This window comes from Balaenoptera physalus, assembly GCF_965194825.1.
Source record: "Balaenoptera physalus genome assembly, chromosome: 8".
Taxonomy (NCBI): Eukaryota; Metazoa; Chordata; class Mammalia; order Artiodactyla; family Balaenopteridae; genus Balaenoptera; species Balaenoptera physalus.
Window position 1 is genome coordinate 115,693,019 of NC_138887.1, and position 27,228 is coordinate 115,720,246.

A 27,228-nucleotide genomic window follows, 5' to 3' on the forward strand; every position below is an offset into this window, starting at 1 on the left:
AGTATACACTGTACCTTTACTTAAAATAAGCAGTAATGTCAATGTCGTTTGTTTTTTATTTTAAAGTCAAAGACCAAAGAAATATTATTCAGGTAATTATTTTATGTTTGAAGTTGGGGTAAGTGATAATGAAATAAAACACGTACACACACACACACACACACACACACACACACACACATTCACTCAACCCTTACTACTAAATAACTCTTAATCTTCCCCCAATCATATAAAATCTGTGGATACGTAATAGAATCAGATATATTTCTCAACTGATTCAGTTGAAGTGCAGAGGCGTTAGGCATTTTGACTAAGATCAAGCACCACTTCTAATACTAGCTACCATTCCCTGAGTACTTACCTGGGCATACTTTCTGGGTCAAATACTATGACAAAATCAGGGAAGGTGGGAGACCAAGTTTGGTTCTTGGTTTCTGTGTCCCCATTGTCTTTGCTCTAAGAAGATATAACAGTGGGTGATTATATGTAAGGTCTCAGAGAGGTTTATTTGTCTTGTTAAACATTGGGCCTCCCCAGCTAGGACAGTATCTTGCACATTGAATGTGCTCAGTAAATATTTGTTAACAGATTGACTGAATTATGGGATTTAGTGGATATTTGTATAGGTAGTTATAATTAGATGCACATTTCTTAAACAATAATGTTCATTTTCTTAATTTATATTTATCGAGTGAATACCGACAAATGTTGCACACATCTATGTCTATCAAAAGGAGAAGCGTGTCAAAAATGCCATTGTGGGAACGCATGAAAAGCTCAGGATTTCCATAGGGGAGAAAATATAGCCAAGGTCACAGCAGCATGTAAATAAGAGGAAGGCTGGGAATACTGACCAGGGCAGCAAAGTGTACCCAACCCTCAGACCTGGAAGCAGCTCCGGGTTGCCGAGTGAGATGTCAAGGAGCTAATGCCAAATGAAGGCATATGTGGCCAACTTGAATCTGAGCTGGACCCCGGGTCAGTGCAGATAACCTGGTGACAGTACAGAGGGGGCTCTGATCTCACAAAGGCTGAGAGCAGGATAGCAGTACAGTCAGTGCAAAAGGAGGACACGTGACACAAAAGAAGATATTATATATTCTACGTTTCCATTCGTACAAAATGCATAAACAGGTAAAACCTATGCTGTAAGCAGTCTGGATGATGGTTTCCTTTGCATGAGGGTAGTGGCTGGAAGGGTAGGTACTGGAAGGGGGGCTTTGGGTGTGTTGATAATTGTTTGTTTCACGAGCTAGGGCCTTGTCACACTTGTGGAAATTCATCAAGCTGTAAATTGACGTGTACTTTTCTCTATGTCCATTAAAATTCAGTAGTACCTTTTAGAAGACAGTTTAATCAGATTTGAAATCAAGGTCCAGTTCTGAGGGAAGAGGATCAGAATTGATCTCTTGTACCAAAAACAATTGCAGGAGAAAAATGGTGGGCCAAGGAAAAGGGAACAACCAGGGGACTTAGCAAAGCACCTTAAAAGCCTACTTGCAACCCATGGGGGGATTATTTCAGTCTTTCTGTAAGTGCAGCATTTATGTGAACACATGGGGCTCTATTCACACTTAACACATGGGTACCTTGTGTAGCACAATCTAGTACTTGCTAATGAAGAGAATAATTCTAAAGAATCATCATGTCTGGCTCTCATTGCCTATGGCTTGAACAAAGATGAGTGCATATAAAACAGACATCATTGTGTGCAGCTAATGTGCATAGGAACTGGCAGATAAGCCAATCTTTGGCTACCCCTAGGTTTGTTTGGTTTTTTTTTTTTTTCCTATTTGTAAGATGGATGCCCAAACCTACTAAATTTAATTCAATTTATACTTATAATTGCCATCTATGTATGATAGATGTTAACAATTACAAAGAAAGTTTCCATGTCTAAAATGTCTCCCCAATTAAAATTGAGGAAATGTAGAAACAGAAGCAAAAAATATGAATAGAGAGCTCATACAATAGATATAAATGCATTTACTCTTCAAACCAACCAACTCACTTCTAGGAATTTACCCTAAAGTTACGGCTCCAATAACAAGAAAACGCATATACACAAGGTCATTCACTGCAGCATTATTGAAATGACAGAATATTGGAAACTACTTATATGACTACATTCAGATGGGTTGAGTAAACTAGGCTACATTCGCAAAATGGATACACTGCAGCCATAAAGGAAACTGAGAAATATCTCTATGAGTTGGTATGGGCTGGATTTCCTGGATACACTGTTCAGTGAAAAAAGAAAAGTTGCAAAGAGCATTTATTATGTACTAACTTTCGTGTAAGAAATGAGAAATGAGAAAGCATGTATATGTGGTTGAAGCAATTCTGAAGATATTTAAATACATTATAGATGGAGCAAATGAGTAACTGTGTTGATGGTTGTTGGGAGCTGTGGTTCTCACTATGAAGGAAGTAAGAAATAAATAAAGAATAAGAAAAGAAAACAAGAAAGAATCCCATTTAAAAATATGTGTGAATATGCATATATGTATCTACATACTTACATATATATATACACATACATATATTATCTACCTACTTTTACGTGTGTGTGTGTGTGTGTGTATTTCCTAGCTGTGACTATTGAATGGGTCTAGAAACTATGACACCATGACAATGAGCACACCTAGTGCAGACCTTAGTTACTAATACCATTGCCCTGTAAAAGGAATCAGATCTGCTTGGAGAAATTATATATGATTTTGGTCGAGTAACATACAACTTGAGTTTGAAACATCTTTTCATTTCAGAATGAAAGGAAGCAATGAGGATTAATGACAAAAAGGCCACAAGACTCAGCTTGAAAAAATTTATATTGGCCAAATCCAGACAATTTGAGCACAAAAATAATTAAGGACAGTAGTGGATTACAAATCTTTAGGGAAAAAAATATGAATCCTTAAGTCTATAGAGATGAGAGATAGCTAGCTAGATAGATAGAAAGAAAGAAAGAATTGACTGATACAAGGAAAACCCCACAGCCAACCTATCAACATAACAGTGTTACCTAGGACTGGTTCTGATTAAAATGATGACAGTAGTCAGTTGCTCGAAGATACTACAAAAATAAAATAAACTTATTTATTTAGAACATTACACTGTAGAAGCATTTTTGTTCCACAGTATTTGTAGGGTGAAGGGGGTGACAACAGTCTTCTGAAAGTACCGGACTGTGAATATGCCCTCAGGCACAAAGAACTCAAAGACTCCTACAAGGCATGCTTGTCAGAGTAAGTTTGAAAGTGGAAAGAAATAAGACAGACATGAAATTGGCTTAGAATAATTCAGTATTTGGAAAGCATCTGTAGGAAGAGACGTGAAGGGCCTAGGCTGAAGACAATAAATCACAATTAGATCTTATTCTGGAAAAATCACCCAGATCTACATTGGGCGATCAAGGAAGAAATGAAAGGTTTCTCTTGACAAAGGAATACTTATTGTTTCTTGGAGAGGGTTTTCAGGCAAATATGATTTGCAAATTCTCTGCATTTATTTATTCTGTTCAGATATCAGAAAGAACATGCCTCAATGAGAACAAAATTTATACCTAGTTGCAGGGGGCTGGCTCTAAACATTTTCTAATTTCTCTACCAACTCTGAAATTCTTTTATTCATTCTAAGGTGAACTGTTGTTCTTTAAATAAATACCCCATATTTAATAATATCAATCCCTGAAAGGTAGTCATATTTATAAATAACATAATTTCAGTTTTTGATGTTTCTATTATGATCATTTAAATTTACTAATATGTCTCTCATGTAGATACAATTTGTTGTTCCTCAGTTATTTCATGTAGTGTTGCACATGTCAGCAGAAATGCCTTTCTTTCAACCTTGATGCATTTGGAATACCAGGGAGAGCCCAGCATTGAGGAAGTGATCATGTGAGCACATTACTCTAAGGGTGAACTCTTTAAAGCTACGTAGGTCTTACATTTACATGTCAGATGATTCCCAAACCTTCAGAAGAAAGGCCAAAGTGCTGACACAGGATGTAGATTCAGAGCCTGTGCATGAAATGGTATTAAAAGCAATTGAGATTGAGCATAAAGGTAAAAGTTTGAGACAATTCGTAGAAAATTACATTCGATTTTCAGGTTTACTTCAGCAGAGATTAGGAAATGTATTTCAATTTCCTCAACAAAGAGCAAGTCAAATCTTAAAGAAAAGCAGGACAGAGTCAGAGTTTATTTTAAAAAGCATCACTAAAATGGGATTTGGCCACAAAGAACATGATCTGTCTCCACGATTAATAGGATTTAAACAAATTTGTTGACGGAATAAGATCAATACAGCATTATACATCCATACCTAACGTTACCAAGGATATCAATCAAAAAAAAAATCTCAAAATTAGTCAAAAGTTATCAAAATTAATCCCTAACCCTAACTCTGAACCTGACACCTACCCTGGCTCTAAACTCAACTGCAGCTCCACTCCTAACCCTAAGCCTCACCCTACTAAATGCATACTTGAACTTGAACCCAAGCCTCACTTCTCTGATGAAAACCCAGTCATGTAACAAGAGCAAAAAAATAACATGAGATTTACTTAATATGTTTACGATCCCTTAAATATTAAGGCATTCATTTATCATTGACTTTAATTATAATTTAGGAGGTTCTTTTAAAGAATAACTGAGCTAACAAGTTTAACACAAAAGCAAAAGCTTTCCTCAAATCACATTATCGATGGAATAGTTCTTTAAAGGTAAGTAAAAGCAAATGGCACTGCAGAGTGTATTGTTTCAGAATAGGCAATAATCAACAGATATTTCCTCATATTAACATTATTCAATTAGGATATATCTTAAGGTAGATAGTACTGTGTCCTTTTTTCCCTTTTATTCATTACATTTCTGTTACTTAATCAGTAATAAGTCTTACAATTGATGTCTTTTTGAGAATCAAGGAACTAAAGGTGTGGGAGAGGATGATTAATTGTTCACTAAACCCATGTCCCTTTTTTCCTTGTCACACAGCCCAATTCCTGGCCTCCCTTGAGGTGGGCGTAGCCATTTGACTCTGTAGCCAATGGAACATGGGGGGCAGTCAAGTATAACACTCCCAGGCCTGGCCCCAAATTAGCTCCCCTGGAGCCTTGCACTCTCTGCTCCTCTTGCTGCCAGCCTGGGGTGGTGCAGCCCCATGATGGACAGAGCTGGACTTCACATCCATGCCTCTACCTACAGCCAATCCTACCATTTATGCATTAGGTCCCAATCCATGGTATGTACTCTGAGACACAACCTTAGAAACTCTTTCCTCCTTCTCACTTGTCACATTTTCACTCTAGATCTTTCAGCATTTTAATATATTGTTATTTCCTTAGACTTTAAAAAGTTATTCTTGATGCCCGACAGTGACTGCTCTACTCCTTTGTTCTCTGTTGCAAAAATTCCTCCAAAAATTTTTTGACTTGCTCTGTTCAGTTCTCTTCTTCTATTTTCTCTTAGACCACTCCAAGCTGGCTTTCACTGTCCCTATCCCATCAGTGGTCATTCTTCCATCATCATTGTGCTGCTCCAGTCTTCATAATTCAACAGAGTTCAACATTTCCTCCTCTGTGACATACTTTCTTTGATTTCCAGGTACCACATTCTCTTGGGTTTCCTTCTACTTAGCTAATTGTTCCCTCTCAGTCTCCTGTGTTGGATTTTCCTTGAAACCAGGAAATTTTTTAACTGTTGGAATGCTCCAGGACCCAGTTCTTGGTTTTCTTTTCTTTTCAGCTATGCTTACTCACTTCCTTGGAGATCCCAATCGGTCTTTTGAATGTAAATAGCATATATTCACCTTCTCCATCTCCCTTGATGTGAACTCCACTATTCTGAGTGATCAGGATAAACATTTGGAGTTATTGTTGAGTCTTTTCTTCATTTCGCACCTCATATACAATCCATTAGAAAATCCTGTTACTTAACCGTGAAAATAGATCTATAATCAAGCTACTTATTGCCTCTCTCGTTTGACATGGGAATGATTATAAGAATGATTATAAGAACTTCAACAGATTTCTCTATTTCTACCCATGCCCCCATATAGACAGATGCAAACAGAACAGCCAGAGTTATCCTTTTAAAATATAAAGCAGATCATGTAACTACTCTGTGCTCAGAACCCTACAATTGTTCAACATTTCACTTAGCATAAGAGCCAATGTCCTTATGATTGCCTAAAAGGACTTACAAGATTCTATTCCCTGTTACTTCTCTTATCTCAACTACTACTCTCCCCCTACTCACTCAGACACACTGATCCTTGGACGTTCCAGGAATGCCCCTGCCTTAGGGTTTTTGCACTGGATATTTACTCTACCTAGAATATTCTATCCTCTGGAATCCTCTTGACTACAAAAATGAAAAATATTTTCTCTGATATTAGAATTCTAAAAACTTGAAAAAGTAGTTTTTATTTCCTCATTCAGGAAATGATATTAATACTGTGAACCCATTTTCTTTCTTTATTTTGTCAACTAAGTAATTTAGGGATGAGTTGGGTGGTTAAAAGCGATTTTTTTAAAACCTCCCTCTGTAGTATTGTTTAACATATGGTCAAAATATTTCTATGTGTTCATTTTACCTCTAGTCTTATCATCTCCTACCCATATTTTTCTTGACTCCAACTCCTCCAACTATTTTAAAAATAATATATTTGTTGGTTAAAAGCCTTGCCCGAGAATCAGAGGCAGTATAGTGAAACGCTGAAGAGAATGGGCCAGGCAGCCAGTACCGTGAATTTGATTCCTGTCATTGAGGCTTACTTGCTGAATGACCTTTGTTATATTACTTCATGTCTTTGTATTTCTGCTTCCTCATCTGTAACATCTGGGTTAAAAACAGTGCCTCTCTCATAGAGTTATTGCAAGAACTAGATGAATAAATATACTTAATACACTTAGAACATTACCAGAAACATAGTCAGTATATAAAAATTATTTTATGCAATGGGAAAGAGTGGAAGAGGAGCAGGTTTAGGGGCAAAAATCAAGCTTGAGCTTTATCAGTTTGAGATACTTGTGAAACAGTTAGGGGAATATGGCCGCATCTTAGTTAGCAAATGGCAGCAGGGTCCCCAAATGAATTATTGCTCAGTGAGAATAGAATGTCTCTTTTTTCACATGCAACACCCACCAACAGTCCAATTCAGGGTTCCTGGAAAGTGGGGGTAGTTCTGTTACAGACCTTCCCTAATCGGTCCCCAGCAAGGGTCCTCCTGCTTGGTGTAGCTGAGCCAACAGAAGCCACCGAGTTTGGTTTAGAGGCAAAGGAAAATTTTATTCTTTGATCACAGAACGGAGAGGTTCGAGCTTGGCCTCTAGAAAGCATCCTCTCCCAACAGGCCACAGAGAGGGCTGCTTTATAGGGATCTCATCAGCAGGGAGAGGCTGGAGTTCTCGCAGAGTTGGCTGTGCTCCTCACGCTCCGGATCCCAGCGCCAGGTGCCGCCATCTTGGATTGTGGTGTCACGTGCAGCAATTGTGCGCACAGCCCGCCGAGCTGAGGTACTGGTGTAGCCATTTTTCGCACCAGGAACTCTGGTCTGAAGTGCTGGGTGCAAGGCCTCTTCACATGGCACCATATGAGCAAGTGAAACTAGACTAAGCACGAAGGAAAAGGAAAAAAAAAAAAAAAAAAAAGGTTAGACTTTATTTTATTACCCAGATTCTATGTTTATTCCATGGGCTTTGCTGGTGACAGTTTTATTCCAACCAGTCATTCAGAGACGCTTCTCAAGTTCTGACATATTCAAGATACACTTCAGAAGTTACCTTGGATACCAATATTATCAAGATGTAGCTTTCAAGGTTTATCTTGAGTTCCATCTTAGTAGCTTGAAAGAAGATAGACTGGAAAAGACAAACCTACTTCTTAAAAGCCGTGGCCAGGGAGGAATACACATCACTTACACTAACATTCAATTGAGAGAGTTAGGCATGTGGCCACAGCTCTATGGAAGGGTGTGCTTGGATCTGTAGGTAAGGTTAGTCAGCCACTGCCCAGCTACAGCCTTTTACGATGGAAGGGGGAGCATGAATTTGGATAGATGATTGTCTCTGCCTAAGGGTTAGTCAGATGAAAGGGTCTAGAACTAGTATGTAGTCTGGACTAGACAGAGAAATTTGAGAGTCATGAACATGTAGATGGTATTTAAAGTCATAATAATCATGTTCATAACCAGTGAAAGAGAAGAGAGATGAGAAAGGTATGACAGTGAACCTTGAGAAACTCAAACATTTAAAGATTTCAAAAAGAAATGAAAAACATGGAACAATGCCGAATTGATTTTCTTTCTTAGATTTTCATATATTTCCTGAACTGAGGAATTCTCAGTTCTTCAGCAAAGGTAACTTTAAAAGATGAAGACTATTTTTAGAAATTTTCTTTAGTTCTTCGGAAGTGCAGATAAACGTGCAAATAAGAGGTAAAAGTAAATAAACATATAGAAATGTAATTCAAACATTTTCATGTTGTCGACTTTAATTGATGAGCCCAGAAGTAATTCTTTTGTCTCAAGAGAATATTGGCAAAATGTGGCACTAATACCAAAGAGATCAGAGGAGTTTGGAATATTAGAAAGAATAGTATCAGAGAGAGAGAGAGAGAGAAGATGAATATATGAGTAAGATGCCATAATTGGATTGTATTAGAATTGAATTAACCAGAGGTAGGTCTGTACCTTGATGGAATGATGGAATATATGGTAATATTTGGTATATGCTCCTTCTGCAAAAATATGTAATATAGAGAAAATTCTAAAGGATAAGTAAAATCAAGAAAATGAATAAAAACAAGTGGAAATAAAGCCACAGTCTATAAAATCATAACTGGCACGATTAAAGAGAACATTCACCAAGTATCAGGATGTGATAGTGCATGGAAGCCTGAAGAAGGTTAGTTTGAACCAGTAAAGTGCTACCACATTGAACCAACCATCATTCACATCCCTAGTGCCCATGTAGATATTACTGTCTGATTATTGCAATTTTTCCTACTGAGCCTGGAGGCAACCTCAAAAGCTACTTTAGCGTACTCCTCCAGGCAACCACCACCAACCATCACCTATCACTCAGAATGGAAAATTGAGAAAACTTCCTTTTCCATCCACTCTTCAAAGGTCTTCCAAAACGCAAGTGTCTTGTAGCTACAGTTTGAGCAATTGTCACCATATCAATTTGTCAGCGTCATTGTCTTCGGGCGTGCTGACCTCCACAGGGCATAGATGTGAAGCCCTTAAGGCCTATCCCTCCAACCACTTTTACTTTTCTTAAAACCAAGATAAATGTTCAAGTTAACTATGCACATATTTATTGACTGAGTATTTATAAATGTAAATATAAACACGTTACAGATATAAGGAAATTATTTAAGAAATGTAAATTATTATTTACATTTGAAACCCTTGATTACTTTCATTGTTTATTCTAGTAAGAACTTATTTGTCTTAATGTATTATTAATTCATACCTTTTTTCTGAAGTCTTTCTAAGCTATGTTCTAGGTATACCCCTAGAAAACAGGTTTTTTGTCTCATAGCTTTGAAGCATAAAGCATATAGAAGTATAGAAGTACTTGTCAGGATCAGGGTGAATAAAAAAATAACTTGGGGAGTGATACGAAGAGCCTGAGATAGGGGACTGGCAAGGCAAATAGCAGAGAGGGCTGGATGAAAACCTACAGAAATTTGCACCTTCTCATGCCTGGAGGACAAGAATGAAAAGATGGGAGTCCGTAGGTTTGAACTGAAAGTGGCTTATCTAGAAAGTGTGTAGCAGGCCAATAGACATTGAATTCTCAAGCTCTGGAGAAAGAGCAGAGCTGAAAATAGAGATATGGGAGCCATAAACCATGAGTAATCAATGAAGAAGAAAATATTATATGTGATTACTCCATGGGTAAATAGAAAGGGAAGAGAGAGCCAATGATAAATACAAGGGAAACCTCTAAATTCAGTTGTCACATTAGGAAACCATGCAAGAGAAAATTAAAACAAGACAAAACAAAACAAAAATGTAGTCAGAAATATTAGGAAAACTAGCATGAAGAGGAGGAGGGAGAGTCAGTTACTGCAAGAACATGAGACTTGAGATTGCTTTTAGAGGTGGGTTCATGGCCAAACTTAAAAACAGGATTTTAAATAGAATAATGCATAGAGAAGTCACATAAGTACACATACATGTTGAGGGTTCATTTATTAACAAATACTTATCAAGTTCATTCTTATAGAACAGAGAACACAATGAACAATGAGCGATAAAAGAGGTGTAGTCTCTACCCTCATGAAGACGACAGCTAATTAGAATATAAAGGTGTGATTATAAAGCATACTTTAAAAAATAATTGGAGATGGAAAATGAGAGAGAGAGAGAGGGAGAGAAGAAGATAAGTAACTTGGGAAAATAAATAACTTTTTTTTTTTTGGAGGTTAGAAAAAAGTTGAACCTCTTTGCAGAATAAGAGGAGGAGCCAGTGGAAAGGATCTGTGGGTGACAGAGTTTGTGGGCTGGGGACAAATGTGTTTCCGTATATAGAGATCCTGCCATGTGCCAGGCACTCTGCCATATGTTACTTGGTTGTCAGAAAGTTCTGCAACAGCCTCTTAGTCCAACAAGAACACAAATGAGATAGGAGCATATTCATTTGAAAGAAAAAATACCTCCTCTTTGTCTTCTGATCATTCCTATGAAGATTGGAGAGAAGATACTCTATTTTCTTTAACTTACAAGTAAACATATATTAATCAACTATATTAGATTTAAATGTACTTTCTAAACCTAAATAAGCCATCTAAGTTCATTTAGAGTTTTTGTTTAAATAAATGGAAAATACCTCTTGAAACAGAAAACAATAATTCATTATTATCAAGGGTGATACTGTTGGTCAGATCTGTTAAAATATATGTTCCAGGGCTTTAAGGGTAGAATTAACCCCACAACAGTAAAACCCTTCTCTGAGTGAAAAGAAGTTCAATAACCGTGATGCATAGTGCCATGCTTTTGTACCTCTTCTTCTTTTTGGCGGCCAGCTGTCACACTCACTATTGAAAGAACACCCATAAATGGCAAAATTGTGGGCTGAATTTGTTTCTTTGTTGTTTGCTTATTTTTGCATTATGTGGATTTTCATTTTGTTTTCACATTTTTCTTTAATCTCTTATTTTCTTACACATATTTTAAACTTCAAAAATTTAGCAATTATCTTATAATGAGCTGTTTTCTTAAGTGCCCAACAATTGTATAAAATTGCTTATTTGATAAAATCAATAGAAAGCCATTAGTAAAGAATAAAGTAGTATTATAAGTGCTATTGTTAGTATTATTCTAATTAAGCCTAAATTCCTGATACCTGGAGACTGTGAGTCTTTCTGTAAGCATGGGTAACTATGAAAATATCCTAATTTAAGGCCTATAATCAGAAGACTATCAACATTCAGTGAGATTGTTTTAAAACATGTACTGAAGCTCAAACGTTCTATGGCCCTGGTATGTCTTTTTTATCAAGGTTATCAGGGTTGTATTAACATTGCTTCACCTGCCCACATGAAATGGCTAAAGAACAAAATTACATCTGATCAAATGAAGAGCACATACTTTTATATAATTTACTGAATTTTGGAACTTTGGTGCTTCATAAATATTTAAGAGGTGAATGTATTTAACAGTCTGAAAATTGATGAACCTAGTTGCAGGGCAGGAATAAAGACATAGACATAGAGAATGGATTTGAGGACACGGGGTGGGAGGGGAAAGTTGGAGCGAAGTGAGAGTAGCATCAACGTATATACACTACCTAATGTAAAATAGTTAACTAGTGGGAAGCAGCAGCATAGCACAGGGAGATCACCTGGCTGCTTTGTGATGACCTAGAGGGGTGGGATAGGGAGGGTGGGAGGGAGGCTCAAGAGGGAGGGGATATGGGGATGTATGTATGCATATGGCTGATTCGCTTTGGTGTACAGCAGAAACTAACACAGTATTGTGAAGTAATTATACTCCAATAAAGCTCTATTAAAAAAAAAATAATGCTTGAGACCTTGGCAAATTAGTTAACCTCTGGCATTCGATTTTGAATGAAGGGGTTATTATTTGTTGGCAATTGTGTAACCATTTTAATTAAAAAGCATTTGCCAACCCTTTTAATAATTCATCCTATGAAGCATCCTCGTGTGGATACAGGCTAACATGCTCATTTTCTCAGTTAAAATGTTGAGAAAAATAAAGATAAAATAATTGATCTAATGCAAAGTCCATGGCAGTGATAAGACTTCAGAAACTAGAACTTTTTCCCCTGCCAATTCTTTAGATTACCCATTCATGTTAGAGCCATTTATTCTATTTAATTAATTCTGTATTTTAACAATTAAGGAATATAGTATTTGATACATTGAATGAATTCTTTGCTTTAAATCTTATGTCATGTTCCAATATCATTTTCAGATTTTGTAATATTAGAGAATCTGTGATCTCAAGACCTTTCGCTACAACAGTGAAAGTGAAAAAATTGTATATTTTGGCCACTTTTGCATAGTACTGTGTTATCTCTTGAAGAAAGAATAATGAATCACTTCTTATCATGTTTCCTTGTAACAATAATGCTACAAATGCCCCATGACATCTGGGAATCTTATCCGAGAATAATAATACTCAATGCAACACATTTATTTTCCTTATGAATGAGAACTAATATTTATTCATAATATTTGTATTTGTACCTTGGGGGAAAGGCATGATGTTGCTTGGCTGTCTAAGACTTTGCAGAGAGCCCTCAAAGGTTAAAGCAAGTGCTATTAATTAGATGCTATTTTCATTTTTTATCTGAAGATTTTCTTAAACTAACTTGGCTAGGAATTCAAAATTCTATGAAACATACATGTGCACTCATATTCTTGTACTTGTGTGCAGCCATGCATACAGACATGTCATTCTCCACATGGCTCTGCATGGTACAGTGATATTGCAGAGACTCTGGGGTATAATGTGGTCATTCTGGTACCTCCAGTTATTAAGCTATCTTAGATTCAGAAATAAACCAGTGTTATACTCATTCTTGTGCTTGAGTAAACTTTAATGCATGCAGATTTATACTTTATTGTTATTGTATTGAATGCATACAGTCTTATACAGTGATCTTTAATATGGAAAAATTAGTGAACTTTTAATTGCTTAATGCATTTTTTGTAAGAGGTAATTATTTGGTAACTTGAAAAACCCTTCTTTAGATCAGTAGTTATGTGAAAGTATAAAGTGAACAGTGAACATGGATTTCAAAGAAAATCAGTAAATGAAACATTTACATACTCAAATCTATAAAAATATCTTTCAATAGTAGGCATTTATGACTGTACTGAAAGGTGACTTTTTTTCTTTTGCTAAAACAAAGGTATAAATAACTAAAGAAAATAAAGTGAAAGGAGGAGTTTTATTAAAGCATTAGATAATTATTTGCTTATAATCCTTATTTGCCACTATATAATCATGCTACTAGTTTATTCAGTAGAGATGGATAATTATCAATATCTGATAATTATCAAAGGTAAGAGGTATATCTTTCATATGACTCTATGCTTTAATTAAAGTATTAGTCAAATGTCTAAAAGATATTTCCACAGTTAACTTGTAAAATGAGAAATAGCCTCAATTCAAAAATACTAATTAAATACAGAATGTGATTCAGTAAATGTCACTGATGGTTAATTAAGGGAAGAATTATCAGACTTGAATGAAAATATATAATACATATAATCCTAATGAAAAAATATGCTATTTTTTTCCTCGCTTGTTACTAGACATTTACCAACCAAGTATTTAACCTTGAGAAGAATCAAAAAAGCTTTCCTGAGCACATACCATTTCCCAAATACTGAGCTAGGCAATTTAGGGTTTCAAAAGATAGTTTGAAGATAAAATACTTGCTAGCATTTCCTTGCAGACTAATTAAGGAAAAATGTATTAGTTAACTATTAGAGAATGGGAACACAAATCCAAGAAACAAGACTCACCTTAAACAAATATCTAAATGCTTACCTATATTTATCAAGAGATTTGTAATTCTGTTTTCTTCCTTCCTTTTTGCCCTCTTTGCTATTGATTTGAGATTACATTTGAAGTTATAGTGTGTTCTTATTCCTTTTTTTTTTTTAGAATTGAAATTCTCTAACACTTTTGGTGGTTATTGTTAGACATTTTAAACTGTGTATCTTTCTCAATATATAATGTCATTCAATAGCTTTACAGTCCTCTTTCAACAATTTAGGGCATTATAATATTTACCAAAGCCAGATAAAAATTACAAGAAAGGAATATTACAGATCAATATTTATAATGAGTATAGACACAAAAATTAATTAGAAAATTAAATCCAACAATACTTGTATAGAGATAATACATTATGACTAAGATTTATCCTAGGAAAGCAAGGTTGGTTCAACATTCAAAAATCAATCAATGCAAATCATCATATGTAATTATCTCAATAGATGTAAAAAAATATCATTTGACTAAATCCAACATCTATTAATGATAAAACACTGTCAACAAAAAATGGGTTGGAAGGAAACTATATCAAACTGATAATGAGCATCTATGAAAACCTATCACCGAGGTAATACTTAATGGTGAAAAACAGTGTTTTCCCCAGGATTTATAAACAAGAAAAGAACATCTGTTTTGACACTTTTATTCAGTGTTATGCTGGAGCTCCTAGCCAGTGCAATAAGACAAGAATAAATAGAAGTATAAAGTTTGGGAAGGAAGAAGTAAACCTGTCCATATTTATAGATTATATGATTTTCCACTTAAAAAACCTTAATCTTTTTTAAAATATCTGTTATAAGTAATGACTAACTTTAGCAAGGTAACAGGAGACAAGACTAATACAAAAAATATTTCATATTCTAGCATCAAACATTTGCAAAATGTAACTTACAAAGGTAATATCACTTAAAATAACATCAAAGACTTAAAATGCCAATAGTTAAACACAATGTAAAAAATATAATAAAAAATTACACTTAAAATTACAAAATATTTTTGTAAGAAATAGAAGTATATTTAACTGAAGAGATATGCCATTTTCATTGATTGAAAGACACCTTATTGTGAATGTATTGATACTTCACAAATTATTCTATAGATGCAATATATTCTTAGCATATTTCTAAAAGGCTTTTTTGTTTTTTTTTTTTAGAAATTTACAAGGTGATTTAAAATTTACTTGTAACTGCAAAAGACTTGGAATATGTACAACTATTTTGAAAAAAAAATTGAAAGATTTTTAAGAATTTCAAAAATTACCATAATGCTATAGTAATAAAGCCAATGTGGTACAGATGTAAACATAGACGCATAGGTAAAGGGTAAAAAATTGAGATTCTACAAAAAAAAACAAACATGTGTGTGGATAGTTGACTTTTAACAAAGCTACCAACACAATTCAATGAGGAAGAGGATAGTCTTTCTACAAATGGTGCTGGGACAATTATATGCATATGGGGAAAATAAACATTGACTTCTACCTCACACTCTATATAACAACTAAAAATAGATCATACACCTAAAGGTAGAAACTACTATTTTTAAACTTGTAGAAGAATACATAGGGGAAAATATCCACCATCTTGGAGTTGTCAACAATTTATTAGGACACAAACATAGTAGCAATAGTAGAAAAATTGTTAGAAGTATAATACATAAAATTGTAAAGTGTTCTTCATAGGACACCCTTACAAAAATGAAAAGACAAGAGCACAGACTGGGAAAACATTCACAATACATAAATCTAGCAAAAGCCTTGTATCCAGATGTACAATGACCCCCTCCAAAAAAATTGCACAATTAATACTATTTTGGCGTCTGCTTCTCAGTGGATCCGAACTAACACATTATTCTTCTTTTCTTTCATATATATATATATAAAATTCTGAGAAAATCCACCAATTTCTGTTGTCATTCTGAGGTACTGTCCTACCATAATAACAAAATGCTTTATGTAAGGAATTTAATGCTACTTTTCATATAATTCTTGTGTCTTCCCCTGATAGTTTTCCATCTACCTCTTTAACTTTCTTATGATAAAAATTGGAATGGCTTGAGCTAATATGTCTTAAGTACATGCACAAGTGCAAGGACAGTCCAAAATGAAAGTAAAATCTGCAATAGGAAATGAAGATCCCAAACCTTAATTGTTAGGTAATTCTAGTATGTGTCTTTGCAATTAAATAATAGGGCTATTTAATTCCTGCTTCCTAATTTTGTTTACTCATGTCACTTCATAAACAGCTACTTTAGCTCAGTCATCAAAGATAGGCTAGTATAAATAGTTACAGGTAAGAAAAGTTACTGTATTTTGGGCACAGTCAACAAAGTTGTTGTATTTTGAGGCAAGGACTTGAGGAACATTTGCTGAGAAATATTTTCTGATTTGATTTCCCTTTTCTGGGTTATGTTTCCATGACAATCACTTTAACCTTTGATATCCCTATTCTTATTATAATATTTACAATTAAGTAGTTGACATGGGTGTGTTTGGGCTATAATTAATATAATTTATGATTTAATTAAAATTATCCTAAGTCAATGACAGTAATCTATTTGCGTGGAGAAACTGTGAAAAATTTAGGATATTTTTCTTCTAAGTTTTATCAGCATAAATAAATTTAAACAACATGCTGTAACTCTTGCTTTGCAACTTGATTCATCACATATTGCTGTTCCCCCAAAAATGTCTTTCCTAATTATGCTTTGTTCTCAACAATATTAAAGTTCATTGCCACTCCCATAACACAACATGATGTCTGTGTGAAAATTGCCTGGAAGCAATGTTGGCTGATGGGAGGATGCCAACTTATATTAAAAGCAACTGTTAAGGATTTATCAATAAAAAAAAAAATAGAGTTAATTATATTAGTACCTATCTGTCTTCCCCTTTGGGCAGGTTAAATTATTAAGTTCATTTTTTATTTATTGAATTCTTCATTGAAATTTATGTCATCCATCTGTATGAAAACAACTATCACAAGAGAAAAAAGGTAACTGTATGTACACCCTTCGAAAAAAGTAAATTTTGTGAAATAAGTGTTTCAAATATAATTATGTTTCTGACTGAAAAGGAAAGTTTAAAACTTTGAAAATCTGAGACAGAATCCAGGCTTTGCCTCCACTTTAACATAAATCAACCCTGCACTTCATGCTTACTGTTCTTACTATTTTGTTTTCTTGTTAAAAAGAGATTCCAGGGGGCAGTGCGTTCCACACGACTTAATTATGTGTCAGTTGAAAGACGTACATAGACACTATCAGTTACTAGGTTTCTTATCAAGCCAGTAATATGGTACGGCTGTTGTATTAATAATGAAGTTTTAATTAGCTCTCAAAAATACTGGGCGCTTGTTTAAGGCCTCTAAATTGAATAGCACATGCTTTACCTGGAAGGTATGAATGCATCCCAAACATATCAAAGTAAGTGCCGAATACATTGTATGCACATTAGGAGATAATAACTAGAAGACTTAACATCTATCTTTGAAGAGCGATGTGTATAAAATGTTCAGGGAAGTTCTTTCACATACTTAAATGACGGTCTTAAGAATACTGTATTATCGTAGCAAATACTATAGACAAGCAAATGGCTCAGTGTGTCTGTTTATCTGAGGAGTATTGTCTGGGGAAAAGCACATTTCCACCAAAGTTTGAGTCATCTTTTATTTCAAATGGGAACATTCTTTTTTCCTAGCTATTCCAACAAAACAGTTATATTTTACTTATTGCTTCTTTCCAATATTCTGACCCATGAGAAATTGTGTCAGACTCCCCATTCCTAATCCTTGGGTAGCTCACATATCTAAATGTTTAAGTAATTATTGATTTAAACTCCTATCACTAGAGAATTCTTGATGTCTTTTCGATACAGCAGGTGGATTTCAACCATGACTTCCTTGTGTGACTTGATGACTTTTCAATACAGCAGGTGAATTTCAACATGACTTCCTTGTGTGACTGCCTATTCATGCTGTACACGGTGTGTAGTTTAAAGTAATATTACTGGAAATAACCCTTTCCATTCCCACCCGCTCCTCTCTACACAAACACAAGAATTTTAAGCAGGGGACAGATTTTGACACAGAGCAAGGAGGAACTATAATGAGTTGCCACTGGAAAAATTGTATTTGTGTTATTCGTATGGCCAATTTCTATTTCTTCTCAAAACATCTCTTTTTACCAACCTAGTCTGGCTCTTGTTTTAGTATTTCAAAGGATGTGCTGCATGTCACTGTTGCTGTTAAGGATGTTTGTTGAATGAGCACAATAATTAGTTACCTGCTGTGTGTCAGGTACTTTGTGAGGCTCAGAGGTTCAAGGTGCTACCTGAGAATGTGCATATTTCAGAGGCTGCACAGTGACCTTCTGTGGGTCAGAGATAGGGTCCCGGTGGGTTTGAATTATGAATGAGAGTGAGTCAAGGGAATGGGAATAGGGTGTGTGTGTGTGTGAAGAATTAAAAGCTCAGAGAAGAGCACATAGAGCTTGTGTGGGGACCTACAAGGCGTTTGCTATTTCTGTATCACCATAGACACGAGGGTGAGGGCAGAGGCACAGGTATTATGATTGCCTTTGGAGGAGGCAGTGATTATTAGTCTCAGAGGGTCTAGGGCCATGTCTTGTCCATACATGTTTTCCTTCAAATTTTGGGACATTAGTACTTTCCTTCAACCTCAGAATGCTAAAAGGCCACACAGGTAGGAAGAAGGTGTAGAACCCTTCCTTTTGACATTGCTTCAAAAATAATACTTATCAAATATATTTTTTTTTCTAGGAAGTATGGCATCTGTTATATGCCTAATAGGTTAGGATTTGGAGGGGGCACCAAAGTCATAAATAAAAAAGAGTAACACACATTTCAGGAGAACAAAACCAGAACAAAGCAGACTTATTGGTAAAGGGCCAATTCAGTGCCCAAAAAGCAGGACCACTATTAAATTTAAGAGAACAGTGGACAGAGGGAGATGGAGATACGAAGTCTGAAGTTGAAACCTGAGACCAGAAATGAGGCATTTGTATAAAAAAGATATTGAAGGTAACTTGTCCGTGAGGAAAGTTCATTAATGTGAACTGACTTGTGATAGGAAACAACATGACGTAATTAAATGGAAAAGAGAATCCATTGGAACTCTGTCTAGAAAAATAAAACAAATTAAGAAATGTTTATTTTTATTTATAACAGAACTTTGTATTTGCAGCTATACTCTTAATTTTTCAAATTAATTTTCTGCCAAATTTTGACATGATTCTTCCCGTAACATCGTTTGAGAGCATGTTTCATTCTGCTTTTGCAGCATCGTCACAATGAAAGACATTTTAACAGTAGTTTAAGAGCACTGTGGGTTGTTCCAGTGAAGTCTGTTGGTTATTCAAATACTTTTATTTTGAAATGCCTCTTAAGTTATCCTCCCTGTCAATTTTTCTTCATGAGAATTGGTCTAACCATTTTTGTGTGTGTGATTTGAACTCTTCCACATCAGTGTCATTCACTTTAGGAAGGCCACTATCTATAGTAAAATTTGCAATTTCATTTTTTTTTTTTTATTTCTTTCAGAAGAAAGCCTTTTGAGTGATAGTTCCTGACACTCCTCTAATACTTGCTAATTTTTTTTTAGATTGAGGTATAATTGACATATCACATTATGTTAGTTTCAGGTATACAACATAAAAATTCAATGTTTGTATACATTGTGAAATGATCACCATAACAAGGCTAGTAAACGCTCACAATTTCATTTTATAGTCAATTTACATTCTATTTGCATTATAATCAGTGAATAACTGACTAATACAATATGATCGATGTGAAAGGCAAAAGTGGACTCTAGTGTAAAAAAGCAGAAAAGAATGAATGGAGAACTTAATAAGTGGCCATTTTTATACATATTTTTATGAGAAGTTAAGTTTGGGTTCTCTACACAAACTCATAACTGAGGGGATACAGATAAATAATTCTCCTACGAAGAGGACGTCGATACTAACCAGGGTATTAACCAGGTTATGTCTTAGGAACTGGCCAATATGGTCTTCACTATTCCCCTCAGCCTGACTTTAGACAGCTTCCTTTCTGACTCTAGGCTCCTAGTCTCCTTGTTCTCAGAGCATTTACTTTAGAACACTTGTAATTATAAATCCTTTCTCTGTCCCTTTTAGATGTAAATTTTCTAAAACTGGCCTTTTGCCTGTTTTGCAATCCAGAACCTTCCTTCAAGTGCCTGGGAGCCATCTCTGAACTGAAAACATCAAGGGCAGTAGCGCCCCAATCTCCCAGTTTCAGATGGGAGAGAAGAAGCTAACTTTGATGGGCCCCTCACTGCAAGTTGGAAAATTACCTCCAGTGATGAAGATAGGAGAAAGTTTACTTTTCCTCGGTGTAAAGTCAGTTAGCAAACACAGGTGGCCTAAGATTCAACCCCGCCACCCGCCCTTGCAGGACGTAGAGCTCAAACTGAGATTTTCCCTCTCTGCACGATTGCAAATAGCCTTCCTTTCCTGTTTACCTTTGTCCAGTGCAATTTTTGCTTTGAGGGGACCCATAAGGAACTCATCACATCAGCTGTGAGTCAGAGAACTTCCATCTCTTTGGCACATAGAGGCTTGGTGAGGTCTTAGCCCAGCCTATCCTTGTGTCACCTGAATGTTCCCAGGCTGAAAAATACCACAGACACTGATGTTTATGTTCTTATTGCAGATTTAAGTATTGCTGATAAGTGCCTCAGGATATGTTCTTTAACCTTCTTCTGTACAGTAAGTTTGTTCTCATATATCATTTTGTGTTATTTCATTCCTATCATTTCCTCTTAAAACAACTCCCTGATAAAGAAAGCATATCGTTCACATTATTAGGACTGTAACTTCACTCTCAAAAAGTATGCAGTTGAGATTATGTAAAACAAAGGAAATAAAACTATACAATAAAAATATTCTTTACCCTTTGAGGATATTTGGCTTGGCTAAAGCTTCAGAAGATTTCTAGAAAAATTATAACTTCATTTTGCCTCAGAATGCTTCTCTGATCATTGATATCATCACCCATTCAATAACCATCTGTTGAACCTTTAAATTTGTGCCAGGAACCATTCTAGGCATACAGGATTTAAAATACGGATTGTCACATTGCAGAATTACCCTCCAGATCATTTTTATGCAGTGTTGACCCAATACACATTATGAGCTGCTGACCCAGAAAGTCTGAAAGATTCAGAAAAGACTATGGAAGAAATACAACTTTTTTTTCTCTAGTATATGCATGCATATTTGTTTCTCTGGCTTAAATAGAAAATAAGTAAACGTAATACAAAAATATTTCACTTTCCTATTTCACCATTCTACTCATTGGTATGTTTGTAACCATCCACTTTTAACCACTACTGTAATTGGTTTTTATTGATGAATCAAAATCTGAGATGACATTAACTTATGCTCAATCTGACTTAAGATGTCAAAAATCTTATTATGTGGTATATGTAAGAAAGGAGTTGGATATCAAAATTGCATTTAAAAATAGGAAAATGAAAGTTAATAAAAAGAAGGAAAAGACTAATTTATCTATTAAAATATAGAGAAGGAATTTAAAAATTTTACAGCTTTCAGTGCCATTTGGATTATTTACTTTGCACGAAGCAAGATCATGTGAAGACTGTTTGCCTTTTATGATGTCACCTTCCATGATAGTTGTTCTGTTATTGGAGATTCTCAGTTCATTACCTGCACAGAATGAGAACTGGAAATTCTATAAGTTATTTTTATTGAGCCAAGTTACCTCTCTTCATAGTATACATTTCGTTAATTATTCCTCTTCAGCAAACTGTTTTAGATGCACATATATCATTTCTAGTCCTTATTTGTACATTTGAAGTAATTCATAATAAAATATTTAATAAAATACATAGAAAAGGATTCAGAACCTGTACTCTTACATTTTAAAATGACTGCTGCAGACACAATTTACTTTTTTGGGGTTTTTTTGTTGTTATTTTTAATTTTTTAAATTTTTAGTCATTTTGTTTATTTTTTAAATTTATTTCACAATTTATTTCCTTAATTTGGAGTTGTACTGTTTGTTCATGAACCAGTGGCCCTTAATTATTTCAGCTATATAATAAATCTTGATATTTGTTCATGCAAAGTCCACCACCTTAATCTGAATTGTAGATATCTTCCACTTATTATCCCAGATCTACTGTTTATTGTTTTTACCCTGATATCTGGCCAGGAGTTGACTTCTATGGATTCCAGGGACTTCCTTGTCCTCAAGCTTTTCCTTGAATTTGGCCAACAGAGAACTAGGATAGAAGATGAGAGGGAGGGAGGAAAGTGATGGTGTCTTATATTTTTGTACGAGGCTAGATTCATTTTGCTAGTGATTTAGGAAATCCTGAGGAAGACTGTTCTTAGCTCCCTCCCCCTTTCCTAGTACTACTGCTGGTTTTGTTAATAAGATTACTCCAGCCGGGAGAATATGTTATGTACAGGTGATCTAAGTAGGAGTTAGGAGACAGTGATTGTTTAGATAACTTATATCCGACTCTGACAGTTCTCTTTCTAAAATTATTTTAATAATTTTACTTTCCCCTCTGAGTAACATCCAAACTCCTTTCATTGTCAGGACGCCCTTCACGAACGGAGTGGTGCCCGTCCCTCTGACCTCATTTCTTCTGTCCCCGCTACACCAGGCACTTCAGCCCTCTTGCAGTTACTCAGAGATGAGCTTTTTCCTGCCTCATGACCTCGCACCACGTGGCTCTGTCTGCTGATCTTCATAACCCTCCCTCCACCTCAGTGACTCCCCGTTCAAATATCACCCCTCGGAGCAGCTTTGGCTGGTCACTTCAAAGCATCCCGAGTTTCTCTCTAACTCCTATTCTGTTTTACTTGGCTTTATAACATGTATCTTTGCTTTGCAACGTCTATCTTGTATGAACTTTGTTTATTCATTTAATACCTATCTTCTCCAACACAATATTATCTCTGTAAGGGAAAGGACCTTGGCTTGCTTACAATCACATTTTCTAACCAAGAACCAGTGTAGGCTGTAGTAACTGCTCAATAAACATTTGTTAGATGAAATACAGTACCAGGCAAACACATTAATAGATTTACTGAGCTAGTGTCTGTGCCACCATTCCATTACCCTGTGTCAATCCCTGCACATGTGAGTCAACCTAATTTAAAATCTTCTCACAAATTGGCTTTGGCATAGAAGAGGAGCTCTACTTCCATACTTTTCTAAAACATTTAGAACTACAGTCAGCCTTCCGCATCCACAGATTCAACCAACCATGGTTTGAAAATATTCAGAAAAAATATTTCCAGAAAGTTCCAAAAAGCGAACCTTGAATTTTCTGAATGCCAGCAACTATTTGCATAGATTTACACTATAATTAGATATTATAAGTCATCTAGAGATGATTTAAATTATATGGGAGGATGTGCATAGGTTATTTGCAAATATCACCTATGCACGGGTCTTGAACATCCTTGGATTTTGGTATCCATTGGGTGTATGTTAAATACAAAATGAAAACCTTCTGGATAGAAAGCTTCAAATTGAAGATATAATGATATAGAAATGAAACTTTAAATCTGTAATTCCAGATCACCTTATCTAAGACTCAAAAGTAGGTGTTTGCTGTGTAAATTTGGAAGAAGGAAAATAACCTATCACAGTGCGTAAGATAGGGGTTCAGGGGAGAGTTGATTTTATTGTTCATAATATTTAGAGGAATATGTGTTCACCTATGTCCTTAAAAAGCAATAGAATTGAATAGCCTTAAAGCCTTCACTTAATACTAGTGATTAGAAGAAAGCAAAATAGTATTCATATTTCATAAAACAGGAAACACAATGAGTAATGCAAGAGCAGAGATATCCATTAACACAGCATGGATTGTAAATGATTTATATGCAAACAATTTAAAACTTTTCTTAAGTGAAAAAGTTTGTCAGAATGTATTTAAAAATTAAATAATATATGCATAAGTATATATATGTATATTATTTAATAGAAATATCTATTAAAATGATAAAACAATATACTATGGAAAGACTTACAAAAAACCATTATGATTAGACAAATTTAATCAAACAAAGCAGCAAGAAGAAAGAAGATAGGAATCATCAAACATAAGCCCCAGGAGACCAGGAATTTTTGACTGTACTATTCACTGTTGAATTCACACCACCTAAAGAGTGTCTGGCACATAGTAGGCACTCAAAATTATTTCTTGAATGAATGAATAATATCTTAAAAACAAAAAACATAAAAGCAATAAAAAGGAGAAAGAGTATCACTTTATATTACCAAATCAGTGTTTATAAGTAATATGTATGAGTCACAAAGTTTAGATGCTAATTGGCATATAATACATACATCAAAAAAGGTATCATACAAGGAGCTTTTATAAAAATTAATTGTGGATAAAAAAGTTAATGTACCAATATTAATATATAATAAATAAGGATATAGAAAGGAAAAATATTATTACAATAAAAATTAATCTGTATTTATATGACATAAAAACCAGAGAATGCATCTACATTTGATCGTTTATTAAGTCACAAAGAAAAAGAATGGATAGATTATAAATCAGATATTATACTGGTCATATATTTGTACCTCAAGAATAAGAATATTATGATACTAGAAATAAATTTTGAAAATGTACAGATTGCCATTACCACCCCCCTCAAAAAATATTTGGTATTTAAGAATATGTCCTCAATCCATCATTAGAGGAATAAAAACTCAGAATCTGAACAATCGTTGAAAAGATTATGAAACCTGGAACTCTATATATCAAACCTTTATGGATTTATGCCTAAAGTTTTATTTGGGGTAAATTCTTAACTGCTTTTGTTTAAAAAAAATAGAGTATTCACTCAAAAATTTAAAAACATAGAAAAAGACAAAATTTTAAAAAAGACCATCAAAAGACAAAATATTCAATTAAAAAACTAATGCTCTATTATTGTTGCCATTTTCTCAAAAATTTAATAAAAACTGAAAACACTCATTAAATTACAAAATAGTGGGGGTCACATATTTGGTAATATATTTGGTTATTTTATTTGACAATGTCTTTTGAAAAACATAGATTAATAACACTGACATAATAAATAGAAAATATGAATAGTCCAAAACTAAAGAAATACAGTTATATATATATATATATATATATATATATATATATATATATATAAATGTTTGCCCCCAGAAAGTTCTGAGATTTGTCATTTGTGTTTGGAGAACTGATTTCTGTACTTTTTAATCATTTAGAATGTTGTTTAACTTCTATAACTGTTGTGTTAGATAAACATGTGAAAAACTAATGAACTTTATTTTGCCCATGAATATGTTTGTACATATTCTTTGTCAAAACGTTTATTTATTTTAAAGCTGGAAAATAGCATGTTATTCCTTTCAGTGCTATTGTACAACATTCCCTATATAGATATTTCCAATAATTTTACAGATAATTTAAAAATTATATTTAAGCTTTTAGCATAGTTTTTAAATAATTACATTACTGTTCTTTTTTCTTTAGTTGTTAGTAGTAATTCTCAGGAAATTAAATATTGTTCTATGTATTTAATTTGTAGTTATTAAGTTTTCAAGGGAAGGTGTCCTGAAATAGCTTTTATTCTCATTGGAATATTGATTCTCAAAACAACTCGACTTATTTTAATTTAGCAAGTAAAATAGCAATGAAGAGTAAAATTAATAGGAATTTAGCAAATGTATGTGTCTCTGCCTCTTTACTTTCTTCCTCTCAAATCCATAACCCTGTGCTGCCAGCGCACACACAGTTTTGCTTAAGAAACCCCTTCCTACTAGGTTGCGATAATTTCACTGAAAGAATTAAAAACACCAGGACAGAATAGTTAAAAATATAGCTCTTGACAAAAGGTCAAACACGCTATAATGTTAAAAAATAGTTTCCCCAATTCTTTCAATATCATTTTATAGTTTAATTATTTAGAATATTTTCAAGCAATTTTTAACATTAAAGAGAATATGTTACCTATTTAAGTCCTTCTGCTTTCTATTATGTGAAATAATTTATCTGTATTTGAAGCTCATTTATTATTTTTAGTATTTTTTTGAAAGTTAGAAGCTATAATCATGACCTATCTTGATTAATAACGATGCTCAATGAACTTTAATCCTGTAAATAGGACATTTTCAATGAAACAGCCGCGTGATTCATAATCATTACACCAGTAACAGTCTGATTGTAATATTTATATTAGTGGCCTAGTCACTATTATGTTTGATAAAATGAGACAATTAGTGCTTTATGGAGATTAAGATTGTATCAGAGAGTTTCAAAAGAATGAGAGAGGAAGGTCTCCAGACGGGTATCTTTTAATTTCCTTCCTAGAGCCTAAAAGTAGAACCAGTAGAAACTTTACAGGAATGAATAATTCTTTTCCTGTATCTATCAGTGTCCTAATTTAGGGCAGTCTTCAACTGGTAGGGTGCTTCTAGCTGGTCTATTTCACTTATAAGAGTCAGAAAGAGCATATTGTATGGCCTACATTTTTGTTTGTTTGTGGTTATAAAAATAACCCCATAATTACAAATGGAGAGTTGAATCCATGTTTTGTGGACTGATTCATTTATTGAATGTTGTGAATTATTGTTTTGATGAAAAGGATTCAATTATCTGTTAACTTATTGGAATTCTGTGGATATGAGTGCCTATGAATGTTTGAACATGAATAAGTAAAATTGTAGGGCTAAGTATATGTTTCTTTAGTCAATATTGCAAAGCCTACCACATGCCTGGAACATAGATATTTCTCAGTGTTGTCTACATTCTTCTGGAGACAGAGACCCTAATATAACCTGAAATTGCAATTTTAAAAAATCATAACTTATTTTTTATTGATGAATGGGAATAAAAAGGTATTTAGTTCTTTGTACTATACCATATCGTAATTTAAACTAAGCTAAATAATGCATGCACAACCCTGTTTTTTCTATCTGGTTCCCTATCAACCTCTTTCATTTCTAGTTTTATTCTGTGTAAGTACTAAGTAGATCCTAAACTTTTTTTAACCTGAAGTTTGGTAAAAGAGTGGAATTAAAAGAAAATAATCCTCTAAGGTATGAGGCCTATCTTAATTTGGGCTTCTATTTCTCACACTCATTACTCACATTTCCAGAGGCTG

The 27,228-nt window shown here is 34.4% G+C and overlaps 2 protein-coding genes and 1 long non-coding RNA gene across 5 annotated transcripts in view; 2 read left to right on the top strand and 1 right to left on the bottom strand.

The window, feature by feature from the left end:
- Positions 1-27,228, top strand: part of CNTNAP2 (contactin associated protein 2) — a 2,064,732-nt gene that overhangs the window by 693,718 nt on the left and 1,343,786 nt on the right. The gene's annotated exons all lie outside the window — the stretch shown is intronic.
- LOC309666434 (uncharacterized protein) overlaps positions 1-27,228 on the bottom strand; it is an 817,765-nt gene that overhangs the window by 126,225 nt on the left and 664,312 nt on the right. The gene's annotated exons all lie outside the window — the stretch shown is intronic.
- Positions 12,034-23,380, top strand: LOC309666442. The gene is made up of 2 exons (XR_014267112.1): positions 12,034-17,926; positions 17,981-23,380. It is a non-coding gene; the product is annotated as an uncharacterized lncRNA (long non-coding RNA).